Source organism: Schistocerca serialis, chromosome 2, assembly GCF_023864345.2.
Source record: "Schistocerca serialis cubense isolate TAMUIC-IGC-003099 chromosome 2, iqSchSeri2.2, whole genome shotgun sequence".
Classification (NCBI taxonomy): Eukaryota; Metazoa; Arthropoda; class Insecta; order Orthoptera; family Acrididae; genus Schistocerca; species Schistocerca serialis.
In genome coordinates, this window is record NC_064639.1 from 1,142,969,881 (window position 1) to 1,142,983,434 (window position 13,554).

Consider the following 13,554-nt stretch of genomic DNA (forward strand, 5'->3'; position numbering starts at 1 on the left):
ATATTGAATGTATAGCTAGTCCAGCTCAAGGTTGTGATAAGTTTGAATATGAAAGGATACCATAAACTTGTTACTCTGAAACACATTGCTGCCCGCTCAGTTCTCATTAGCTATTTAAAACCAACTGTTGACACATCTTCATGCTGTCCCTTGGCAATTCGCGTAGACTACTCCCAATGTTGGTACATGAATTGTACAAGTAGGAATAAACTTTTACTGCAGCCAGAATTATGTGCTTAACTATAAAGATTCTGGGAGGTGCATCGAGTTATGAGCTCCCACTTCGCCTGCTTATAGTGTGGGTAGGCACCTATCACACCCTAAAATTGTAGGTGCCAATGCGGCCTCGTTTTTGAAATATTGCCTGTTAAAGTTTGGGCAGCTCTTTATATACAGAAAAGTTTCACTCTCGTGGCAAGTGAGTGAGTAGCTGAGTGGCAAGCGAGCGACACTCCCGTCCAGGTGACCTTGGTTCGAGACCCGTCTATGCTACTTTTGTTTTCGCGGCACTACATCCATCGCAAAAAGAAGTCAATGCAGTGGCGTTTCCTCTGGACTTGAGAAAATACAGATGAGATTGTGACAAAAATGAATGTGCATTCGAACAATGTTCATGGTGTTAAAGTACAAATGTTTTGATTGTTTTTATAACAAGTATCATCCATCGGAATGTACTCATCAAAATATAGGAAATACCAATTAACTTTCCATTAAATGAAACATATTTTTAATCCCCCATTCATTGTTTTTTTTAAATATTCCCTACCTCAATGGAACAAAATTAAAAACACAATGAAAACAAATTGAACAATAATAAAATATTTCAAGAAATTACATTAAGGTTAATTTCCTGTTAAAATACAAAAAACACAAAAGATTGAAACAAAATGTGACATTCAATTTGTAATTTTGATTTATAGAGGCTTGCATTCTTTTTAATCAATTCATTGTGGAATGTTCATGATTAATTAAAATTAAAACAGGCATTTGAAAAAAAAGGAAACAAAAGTAGCATAGACAGATCTCGAACCAGGGTCACCTGGACGGGAGTCTCGCTTGCTTGCCACTCGGCTACTCACTCACTTGCCATGAGAGTGAAACTTTTCTTTATATAAAGAGCTGCCCAAGCTTAAACAGGCAATATTTAAAAATCGTGGCTGCATTGGCACCTACAATTTTGGGGTGTGACAGGTACCTACCTACCCACACTATAAGCAGGCGAAGTGGGAGTTCGTAACTCAATACACCTCCCAGAAGATCCCCTCATTAGAGCGACGAGGAGTTCATTTCGTCTGGCACGTCCATCAGGGTCTGAGGGATAATAGGTTGCCACTAATGCCTTCATCTTGGCCTTCCTGGGTGATACATTACTCAAGAAGGTCAAGGTGATGGTCTACCGCTGTGATGTCAAGCCATATATCCGTCCCCCAATGCAGTACTTTAAGTGCTGGAAGTTCAGCCATATGTCTTCTCACTGTATTTCCAGCATCACATGTCGAGATTGCGGACGTCCATCCCATCCCAATATTCCATGTGCCCCATCACCCATCTGTGTCAACTGTGGAGTGCATCATTCCCCTTGCTCACCAGACAGCAGTATTTTACAGCAAGAAAGGAAACTCGAGGAATACAAGACCCTGGACCGACTGACCTACACTGAGGCCGAGAGGAAATTTGAGCGCCTAGATCCTGTGGCTATAACCTCCTTTTATGCTGCCGCTACGAGAACACTTGTAGGCCATCAGTACCGCGAGTTCCAGTCAGATCTCAGAGCCAAAAGACTACACCTGCCCCCTTGATGGTGGAGGGCACTTCCCTCGTTGTTGCTCCTGCACCACCTATCTTGGGAACACTGTCCCCCCAAGCATCAGGGACACCAGTCCCCACTTCTGAGCTGGAGAAATGTAAGTCTTCTTCGGCTCCTCTCACTGGGAAGGGGTCCCTTGGGTCACTCCCTTCCCGGGTTTCTGCTAGTGGGAAAGACGACACCTGCCAGTGGCTGAAGAGCCCAAAAGCAGCTGGTCGAAGGGCTTCACGATCATCCTCACTCCCGGAGACTGAATCAGTGAAGCCCTCCCAGCCAGAAAAACCCAAGGATCAGCAAGAGAAATCCAGAAAGAAGACCCACAAGACCAAGGGAATTACAGTGTCACCCACATCACCGCTACCTTCAAGTTCTGCGTCTGAGGATGAGGTGAAGATTCTGGCATCTGCTGAGGACCTAGATCTCGCCAGACCCTCAGACACAATGGATATAGCCTGTTCAGGAAATAAGTCTGTGGCAGCAGGTGACCCTGAGGAGTAGACTACCTCTTTGAGTGTTTCCTACCTTCCCAGTCTCACAATATCATCATCCTCCAGTGAAATTGCGGTGGTTTTTTTCCACCACCTGGCTGAGCTATGGCATCTGTTAAGCTTTACACCTGCTTTCTGCATTGCCCTCCAGGAAACCTGATTCCTGGCAATGCGGACCCCAGCCCTTCATGGCTGCAAGGGATATTACAAGAACCGTAGTGAATATAATAGAATGTCAGGTGGAGTTTACATTTATGTCCTGAACTCGGTATGTAGTGAACCTGTGCCTCTTTAAACTCCTCTCGAAGCTGTGGCTGTCAGGATAGAGCAACGCAGGAGATAACTGTCTGCAATGTATACCTCCCTCCAGATGGTGCAGTACCCCCGAATGTATTAGCTGCACTGATTGATCAACTCCCTAAACCTTTCCTGCTTTTGGGAGATTTTAACACCCATAACCCCTTGTGGGGTAGCACCACACTTACTGGCCATGACAGAGATGTCGAAAATTTACTGTCCCAACTTGACCTTTGCCTATTAAATACTGGGGCTGCCACAGATTTCAGTGTGGCTCATGGTAGTTATTCAACCATTGATTTATCAATTTGCAGGATTCCGCAAACCCAATCCCTTGTTCTCTAGGGAACAACGGAAACAGGAGTGTTGGGAGAGGTACGTCTCGACCATTGAGTGCCATACGTCACCTTCCCAGGTCTGGACGATGATCAGACGTCTTTTTGGGTACCAGACCCCAACATGTGTCCCTGGCGTTAACATCAGCGGCGTGCTCTCTACCGATGCAAACACTGACTACTACATAAAAGACAAAGCTAATAAGGTCTTTCTGTGCTGTGACAAAGTAAAAACAGATTATTAAATATTTTAGGGAAGGAGAGAAACTATAAGTGATTTAATCTTGAAAAGTGTAACATCTGTTAATATTCAGTGAATGAAGCCCGTCCAACAGGCATTACATGCATTGATCAAAAATGACAGTGCATTGAGGATGGCTAGTTTCTAGCTGAAATCTAGATTTGCCAATAAAATTTCAAAAGGACAACTAATAGCTGAAATCTATTATTTACAAGTTTGTCACGTGCTCTGTACAAGAAATTGAAACATTAAAGATTTTAAAAATAGGTATGTCATACCATATAGTGCCATATATCTATGAGAGCTAAATACTCACAAGTTTATTTATTTCAAAAAAAAAAAAAAAAACAGTCATGGCACAGCAAAGTAAATGCTACAAGCCAAGTCCCATTGTTCATTGTCAAGATTAAACCAAAGCATGCTATAAGTGGTTGTCTATGATCGAACTATCAGAGATCGCACCTTAAAACCAATTGTGACTTTTTAGTAAAAGTATTTTAACAAACAGTATGGAAGATGTTATTCACCATGTACAAATTTGGCTGCAGTTGCCCGACTTCTAAAATAATCTGTCAACAAGGAGTTTGCACATATGCAATACCCCAGGTACCCTTGTATTTGTCAGTAACTAATATGAGGTTCCTCTCCTTATATAGCCAGCATATTATAATCCTCTACTAGCCCTTAATATTTTAGCCACCTGTGACTTGAACCCTTCTGGTTTAGTAATCCTCATGAAATTTGCTATTCATTAACAACAAACAAGTGAAAAACCTTTGGTTTTGATGTTATACTTGCAGTAATGACAACCATTGCTAACATATTTGTTCATCGATAAGTAAAATAAAAGGAAAGGCAACCACTCATCTATAGCAGATCAATGTGCGGAGCGCAAAAACATGTAACAGAAAACAGCTTTCACACTAGCTTTTGAGCATTGGTTCTTTTTCTGGGAAAAGTACACATTCACACACACAACCACACAGACACCCAAATGCACACTCCTGTGGCCACAGCAAGACTGCTGGCCTACTGCTCTTCGCATGAGAATGGAGTTTGCATTACAATTCACTTACATCTTTCAATCCCATGATAAATATTCACATTACTCCTACAGTCTCTTTGATAATCTCTCTTTTCTTAGGCTTACGATTCAACATCTGTCAAGCCAAGCAATGAATAACATTGTAAATGCTGATATTGAAATTAGCAGTCAGTAAAAGCTTTACAAAAATATAAACTTGAATTTAGAGTTCAGTGACATCATCACATCTGTTTACGCTGTTGGTTTTAAATGCAATAAAACCAAGTGCCGTTATTGACTTGCACAATTTGTGTTATATAATCCTTTTACTTTATCAGTCATGTCATTGTTTGCTGTGAAGCACGCTGCATACAAAATGATTCTTGGTGTACTCCACACGAAAAAACTACCTGTCCCTGGATTTGGGCACGGGCACTAGACAAACATCAAATCTTTCCCTGCATCAATTCTGTTAAATAAACCATTATGTCCCATTACTTTCTAATATATACAATACATCTATGTAGCTTAGCATGCATTACACATCACTGGCCTCTCTATCGAGAACTGTCTCTCGTACATCTAAAAGCAATAGACATACAAGTTTACATACTAGGTATTCATAATTTAATTTTTCAGTTAAACATCTGTCCAGATTCAAAAATCTGTCTCAGTAAGCCTTTATTTTAGTATAACCACTGATAATCGATGTTTTTAAACTTAATTCACATGCACTGTGTTCGTAACATAAATAATCATCAAAGTATTCATTAAAGTTCATATCTTTCCCAAAATTAGTCTTGCAGTCATCATACATTCTAGTTCACCCAAGGAACACAGAAATTCATATCTAACTATCTTATTACTACACACTTATTCCTTTAGATCTCAGTAGTTGTATCAATATATTTATACATGTGCAATTTCGAGCCATTTAATTCATTAGTTACGTCATTTATGCTTCGTTTCAGTAATTCATTCTTCTGTCAAGATTCTCAGATAGGAATTCTGAGCTTTGTTGTTGTCACTACATGTTCATTACTAGCATTTAACTCTGTAAAATATCTTGCAACATTATGTTCTAATGTTTCAGTATTTCCCTTTCCATCAGCCTTTATTGGCTAGTTACTATTTTCAGAGCCTTGTGCAGCATTTCATTGATCAGTTTTATGTCATTTGACTTGATGTTTCTTATTTAAATGTTTCAATTTAAACAGTTACACAGGGTTTCCATAATTAAAGTTCCAGTATCAAAACGCTATAGAAAGAGAACTGCTACTCAGAATGGTGTCAAATTTGAACAGCATATTATTGCTGCAGGGAAAACAATCAAGGAACAGAAAAAGAAATTAATGACAATTTGATAAATAGATGGTGCTGTAAGGATCATAATATGCACACAAACAGATGTGTGGCAAGAGGCTGTTCCCCAGTATGTGTCCTAGATGTCCAGCATGACTGTCTTCGCGCAGGCTCACACACTGCTGGTAAAGCCCTTTTCAAGAACAGTGGCTGTGAACCAGTAGTCCTGCAGAAGTTTCAGATACTCAAGAGTATAAAAAAAAAGGCACTGGTCTGTTGTCTGCTAAGGATGTGGAGGAAATGATTACAAAATTTGGAAAGACAGTTTCTTTTGAAGTGCAATGTGCCAGAGAGAGGAAAGCAGTTGATCCGATGTTTGTCAAAGATCTGGTCACAGCATTGTAGGAGGGGTCAAGTGGTGGTATGCCAACAAGCAGGGCATGGGATTTGCTCAAACACTAAACATGCCTGCGAGCGCTGTGCATAAAATCCCTCAAAGTAGCCTGCATTTCTATCTATACGAAATCACCCGTGTTCAGGAGATGCTTCCTGCTGACCTGCCAGCAAGACAAATGTTTGCTCTGGAATTTCTTGCTTGCATGGAAGCGGACAGTGAATGGCCATAGAACATTCTGTGGACATTCAAAGCTCATTTCCATCTCCAAGGACATATCCATACACAAAATTGCAGAATACAAGTAATGGAAAATCCGCATGCAGATCAACCTCTACCACTTCATTCTGGTGATGGTGTGGTGCAGGTTGATGGAATCGTTTATCATAGGGCCACATTTTTTTCAAGGCGATGAGTCCTGCAGGTCCTGTTACCTGTACCATCACTGGTAAATGCCACAAAAGTCTTTTGCACACAAACGTCATTCCAATCCTCCAACAGCATTGAAATGTGGGTAGAATCATTTTTAAGAAAGATGGCACTATCCCACACATTTTACAGTCAACAAAGTGGCTATTGTAGCGGCATTTCAGAAATGCTAGACTTACGGTATTCTGCACAGTGTGGCCATCCATATCACCTGATCTTAATCCTTGTGACTTTTGGCTTTGATGTTATCTGAAAGATGTGTTTAGTGGTCCAGTTACACACATAGCTGAATTGAAGGTACGCATTCTGCAGCACATTCTAAATGCGAGCCCCAAGACACTCTGATCTGTTGTGGAACAAGCTGTTTCTTGATTTCTGCTTGTTACAGAAAGTGGTGGACGGCATACTGAACAGGAGAACTTCTGTGAAGTTTGGAAGGTAGGAGACGAGGTACTGGCAGAATTGAAGCTGTGAGGACAGGTTGAGAGTTGTGCATGGGTAGCTCAGATGGTAGAGCACTTGCCCACAAAAGGCAAATGTCCCGAGTTCGAGTCTTGGCCCGGCACACGGTTTTAATCTGCCAGGAAGTTTCATACTGAACATACCTTTCACCAGTCTCATGACAGTCAGAAAAGATGTAATTTTGCGTATTATACAGTTTATGGCCCCAGGACAATTAAAAACTGATGTCATTTTGCCTTTATGCAGTTTTTTACATAAGGACAATTAAACACAAATTTTTGCCCATCCAATTTGGTATGACCTTGTTGCGGTAACAAATTTGTGCAGTCATGCACACTGAACAATACAAATGATGTAACGCACAACTCAGACATAGCTGTTGTAATGCGATTCATCTGCCATTTTTAGCTGACCCCGTTTATGTTGAGAATGTACAACGCCATCTACTGGAAAAATTCCCCTCCCCTCCCCCCATGATGATTCCCCAGCTTCAGTAATGCTGTTCAAATTTGACATCGTTCTGAGCAGTGGTTTTCTCTCCACAGCATTTTGAAAATGCAATTTTAATTATTGACACACTATATTTAAATAAATCAGTTTTCCAGAAACAGTACTGTACAGGACTCACCATTCACAAATTCAATAGAGTATTTCATTGTTTGCACGGCCTCAGCTGCAGCATTGTTGAATTCGCATCTCTGCGTCTCAAAAGCGTGAGTGAAATCACCATGCACACTTCGAAGCACACTGCTGATGGTTGTAGGATCACTCCAACACTCTCCCCGTTCCCACCAGTAATCTCCACCCGTACATTAATCAAATCTTCTTCTTTTTCTTGAGTATAGCTTGTTCTCCTTGCGGCACAGCACGAACATCATATTTGTTCTGAATATATATTTAATTAGATAGTTTTTGCATTTTGACACCATAAGGCAACAGCTTCAGAATATTGTTTATCTGCTTTGCTGTAATTATCAACAATGTTGTATTGCAACTAACATTACTCTCTGTATTCAAACTGATAATTCCCAAATTTGTAAAAGTTATCATTATGGAAACTGTTTCACTATGAGCAGTTTGTATATTAACAGATGTTACAATTTTCAAGATTAGATCACTTATAGTTTCTCTCCTTTCATAAAATATTTAAGAATCTGTTTTTACTTTGTCACGGCACAGAAAGACCTAAAATCTTATTAGCTTTGTCTTTTATGTAGTAGTCTGTATTTCAGTCACTTTTTTCTCAAAATACCCATTTTTATTCAAACATTCAGGATAACATAATTGGAGATAAAAGTTCAGAATGCTACTTACTTTCAGAAAATTCGAACACTTTAAATACTTTCCATTCCATAACAACTTCTCACTGGTTTATTTTGTCACAGAATACATCACAGTGTACAACTTTGCCACAAAGAAACTTAAAGTCATAAGACTATAGGCAAGTGTGGCCAGACATGAATAGAACAAAATGTCAGTATCCTCTCATAGTCACTTGCTGTCAACTGATGTTCACATGCTGACTGATGTGACAGTGGCGCACTCACTGCAAAGTATATGTGGCTGTGTTCTCAGATCCCTGCTCATTCAACATGTAACATGTAATTATTTTTTTAGTAACACGGTTCAGGTTTTCCGTCGCACTTCAGAGTAGACCGGGAACTGTCTCATAGGCATGCCCGATGTGAACTGACTGGGCACGGCCCGTGCTAGCCTGAGTTATTGTTGTTGTTCCGCTGGCAGAGGTCGTGGCCGAATTCTCGCGTGCCCTCTGGTGGACAGGACTCTATTTGCGGCAACTACCGTCCGTGACGCGCCGTGCCAATGTGCGCCTCTCGCGATCTTTCTGGTGGCTACTGCACTCCTCCTCCTTCGGGGGGTGAAGCCACTGTGATCCACTGCGTCGGAAGGTGGAGCATCGTGCAGGAGTGATGACCTCCACGTCCATCGGAAGGCTGGAGTCGAGCGGATCTGCCAACCCTCGAGCCAGAACCTTCGAATACGGCTGGAAGTGACCCACACGAAGAGGCCCCCGTCGTCCCACCACCGGAACCCGGGACAGAACGGGAGACAGGCTGTCGAACTCTGGATCCTGGTCCACCCCGGGAGGGGCAAGACCCAGTGGCGGGGACAATGGGGAAGGGACGACCACAGGTGAACCAGCCTGCTGAGAAACCGGGCCTGCAAGGGGGGCCGGCTCTCGCTGGGGCATCGCTAACGATGGTGATGCCGGTGCTGGAGCTACTGGAGGCTGCCAAGGCTGAGAGCCATCGCAGTGCGGCGGAATCACAGGGGGCAGGGGTGGTAGTGTCCCCTGAGAAACCAACACAGGTGCCGGCAATGGGAAGCCGGTGCCCGAGGGGTCGGAGGATGGGTGCCCAAACGTGGACGTAGCTGATTTTGGTGACGATGTACCTCCCGGTCCCCCGTCTGCAGGGTATAGAGCCGGCAGCCATTTCGGCGCAGGACCACCGCCGGTATCCAACGTGGATTGCGACCAAACGCACGTGCCCAGACCGACATACCCGTGGAAAGCCGGGTACTCCGTTTTGCGAAGACTGGCGAGGACCGGGCTGAAGGAGGTGCAGCAGAGTCCTAGGTTGGCGCCCGTGGAGGAGCTCTGCGGGGCTGCGTTCTCCCATAGGTGTGGTCCGGTATGCCTTCAGGAAAAACGTCAACGCCTCCTCCGCAGGAAATTCGTGCACATACTTTTTCATCTGTGTCTTAAATTTGCACACCATGTGCTCGGCTTCCCCATTCGATTGTGGATGAAAGGGGGGAGAGCAAACGTGCCGAATACCGAAGCACCTACAAAAATCCTGGAAGGTCTGCGACATAAACTGAGGTCCATTGTCCGAGACCAGGGTGACTGGCAGACCTTCCACAGAAAAGATTTTTGCTAGTGCCTGGATTACAACCTCTGAAGTGGTTGAGGAGCAGCGAACCACATATGGAAATCGGGAATAAGCATCAATGACAATGAGCCAAAAGCCATTGAGAAACGGGCCCGCAAAATCGATGTGAACACGTTCCCATGCCTGGGTTGCAGGCAGCCATGAAGAGAACGCTGACCTGGGAGATGCCTGTCGGCTCGCACACTGGGAACAGGCGGCCACCAAGTGCTCAAATTCTCTGTCAATACCGGGCCAGTACACATGTCTGCGAGCCAAGGTTTTAGTACGGGAAACACCCCAGTGCCCCTCATGTAATAACGTGAGGACTTCCCTTCGCAAACTTGCAGGAACAACCACGCGAGGAGCTGTATCATCGGTAGCCAGGAGGAGGACTCCTTCCAAGACAGAGAGGCGGTATCGTAGAACAAAATAATTACGAAGAGGATCCGAGGCCCGGCCTGGAGGTCGGGATGACCACTCCTGCTGCATGAGGCGAACTACTTGCCAGAGAACTGGGTCAGCTGCTGTTTCCCTGACGACTCTAGAACTAGTGATCGGGAAGCCATCAACCGCTTGGCGGGACGCCACATCCAAATGAAAACATAATCTCCTCTCGACTGAACTTACGATCCGGGGCCACCGGAAGACGGGAAAGAGCGTCTGCGTTGGCATGCTGTCCGGTAGGGCGAAAATGAATGTCATAATGGTACTTAGAGAGGAACAAGGCCCAGCGCTGTAGTCTGTGGGCCGCCCTATCCGGAATCTGAGAGGTGGGGCCAAATAATGATATTAACGGCTTATGGTCAGTGATTAACTGAAACTTCGTGCCATACAAGAAAGGGTGAAACTTGGTAACAGCGTAGACAATGGCCAAAGCCTCTTTTTCCACCTGGGAGTAATGGGCCTGTGCGGGACTAAGAGTTTTAGATGCAAACGCCAGTGGCTGCTCGGAACCATCTGCGTTGCGATGGGCCAGGACCGCCCCCACCCCATGCTGCGAAGCATCTGTAGCCAGGACCAACGGCTTATGGGGGTCAAAAGTAGCCAAACACGGCGCTGACGTGAGGAGGCCTTTCAACGAGGTGAACGCTCGCTTGCATGCAGGCGACCAATCAAAAGGAACACCCTTGCGCAGAAGGCAGTACAGGGGGCGGGCGATGGTGGAAGCCCTGGGAATGAACCGGTGCTAATAGGCAGTCTTGCCTAAAAAAGCTTGTAACTCCTTCAGTGAAGCAGGCCGCGGAAGGTCAACGATACCTTGGACCAAACTTCCTAGCGGCTGGACGCCGTGCCGAGAGATTGTGTAGCCCACGTACTCAATGGACGGTTGGAAGAAGTTTGACTTACGCAGGTTGCAACGCAAGCCCACGGACCTGAATTTGAGAAAGAGGGTGCAAAGGTTGTGCAAGTGTTCCTTCGTGCTGCGGCCCGTGACAATTATGTCGTCCAGGTAATTAATACAATGAGGGATTGTCGACCTGACGTGCTCAAGATAACGCTGGAATATCGCCGGGGCACTGGATATTCCAAAGGCCAACCGCTGGTATTGGTAAAGGCCAAACGGGGTGTTGACAACCGCCAGCCGTTTGGAGTCCTCATCAAGAGATATCTGATGATAAGCCTCCGAAAGATCGATTTTCGAAAAATATCGGCCTCCCGCTATGGTGGAGAACAATTCATCAGCACGAGGTGAAGGATAGGTGTCCACCACCAATTGGAAATTAATGGTGGCCTTGAAATCGCCACAAAGACATAATTTTTCCGAGGGTTTCCTGACAATAACAAGGGGCGAAGCCCACTCACTAGAAGAAATGGGAAGAACGACCCCTAGGGCTGTCAGCCGGTCTAGCTCTTCTTTTACCTGAGGGCGGAGAGCCAAGGGGATCTTCCTCGCGCGTAGAAAACGCGGGCGAGCCAACGCCTTCAACATTAAGTGAGCTTCAAAGTCTGAAACACTCCCCAGGCCCTCCTCAAAGATATGCGGAAAGTCAGAGATCAAAGATTCTAATGATTGATAGGGAACATCTTCAGAGACCAACTGTGTGGTGTCAGTGATAGAAAACCCGAAAGCTTGAAAGGCATCCAAGCCAAAAAGGTTAGCGGAGCTCGCATCACTGACAACAATAAAAGTAATAGGCCGAGTGACTGATTTGTGAGTCACGTTGGTAGAGAATTGACGCAGTAGGGGAATGAACTGTTTACCATAACCGCTTAGACACCGGTAAACTGGCGCCAACGGGGGCGACCCAAGGTCGGAGTAAGTTTGTGCATTCAACAAAGAAACTGCCGTGCCCGTATCTACTTGCAGTTGTAATCGGCGCGACCGAACCGACACCTCGATAAAGAGTTTGTGGGCCGATGCGTCGGGAGCCTGGCCCGATGAAACTACCTGAATGTCAACGTCCATGTCCTCTGTAACTGCTTCCTTCAATTCTTTCGAGGCTGAGCGGCAAACTTTAGCAATGTGTCCTTTTTTATTACATTTGCGACAAACGGCCCAACGCTGGGGGCACTCCGACCGATCATGATGTATATAGCACGACGCACAGGACGGTAACAGGGCCCGGCGGCCGGAACTCTGTTTACGTGCCGTGCGGGAGCGGCCGGAACGGCCGCATTGTACCGCTTGCATGTCGTCCACCCCAGACGCAGTGGACGCGGCCGCGCCACCCTGAACCGCCGCGACATCGCACCACGCTTCCAGCTGTTGACCGGCGGCTTGAGAGACTTCATACGATTGAGCAATGGACAGGACTTCCTCAAGGGAAGGGTATTCTAACTGCAGGGCCCGTTGCCGGACCTCCCTATCAGGGGCCGAACGAACAATGACGTCGCGTACCATAATGTGGGCATACGATTCTCGCGACTGCTCCGTGACAAAATGACACTTGCGACTAAGACCGTGCAGGGTAGCGGCCCACGCCCGGTAAGACTGATGGGGGTGCTTCTTGCATTGATAGAACTCAACCCTAGCCGCCACAACATGCGTGCGGCGGCGATAATGTGAAGACAGTAATGAACACAATGTGTCAAAAGACAAGGATGAGGGTTCCTGCAACGGCGCCAGCTGCCGCAAAACTTGATACAGCGAGGGAGATATCCAAGACAAGAAAAGAGCACGACATACCTCCGCATCGACAACATGAAACGCCTGGAAATGCTGCCAAAGGCGATGTTCATACGCGTCCCAATCCTCCGCCGTCTCGTCATACGGGGGAAAGGGAGGAGGGAACGGTGCTGGAGCAGACGGCGTGGAGAGCAACGCCGGAAACACTTGTTTCATGGTGGCCATGAGCTCCGTCTGCTGCTCAACCAAAACCCGCACTAAATCCTCCATGCCGCGGATAAGCTGCGAAACCGGAACAACGACACAACACACGAATGACGACCCTACTCGTCGCCAATTGTGTAGTAGCACGGTTCACATTTTCCGCCGCACTTCAGAGTAGACCGGGAACTGTCTCATAGGCATGCCCGATGTGTACTGACTGGGCACGGTCCGTGCTGCCTGAGTTGTTGTTGTTCCGCTGGCAGAGGTCGCGGCCGAATTCTCGCGTGCCCTCTGGTGGACCGGACTCTATTTGCGGCAACTACCGTCCGTGACACGCCGTGCCGATGTGCGCCTCTCGCGATCTTTCTGGTGGCTACTGCAATTTTCACAAAATCATAATGTGAAAAAATTCTTTAATTACATTTTTATATATATATATATATATATAAATATCCTTACATTGCTCAGGCGGTAGAGGCAGCAGTGTGCACAAAAATTCCATCACACTTCAACTTCCATGCAGTTAGTATTTAACATATGCTGCATAAAAAGAACTCATTTTCATACATTGTATTCTCTGGCATCACAAGAGTCGTCATGCGGTAGTCTA

General features: G+C 45.5%; 1 protein-coding gene across 2 annotated transcripts in view; it reads left to right on the forward strand.

Annotated features, from left to right (window-relative positions):
* Nucleotides 1-13,554, forward strand: part of LOC126458604 (uncharacterized) — a 67,351-nt gene that overhangs the window by 26,644 nt on the left and 27,153 nt on the right. The gene's annotated exons all lie outside the window — the stretch shown is intronic.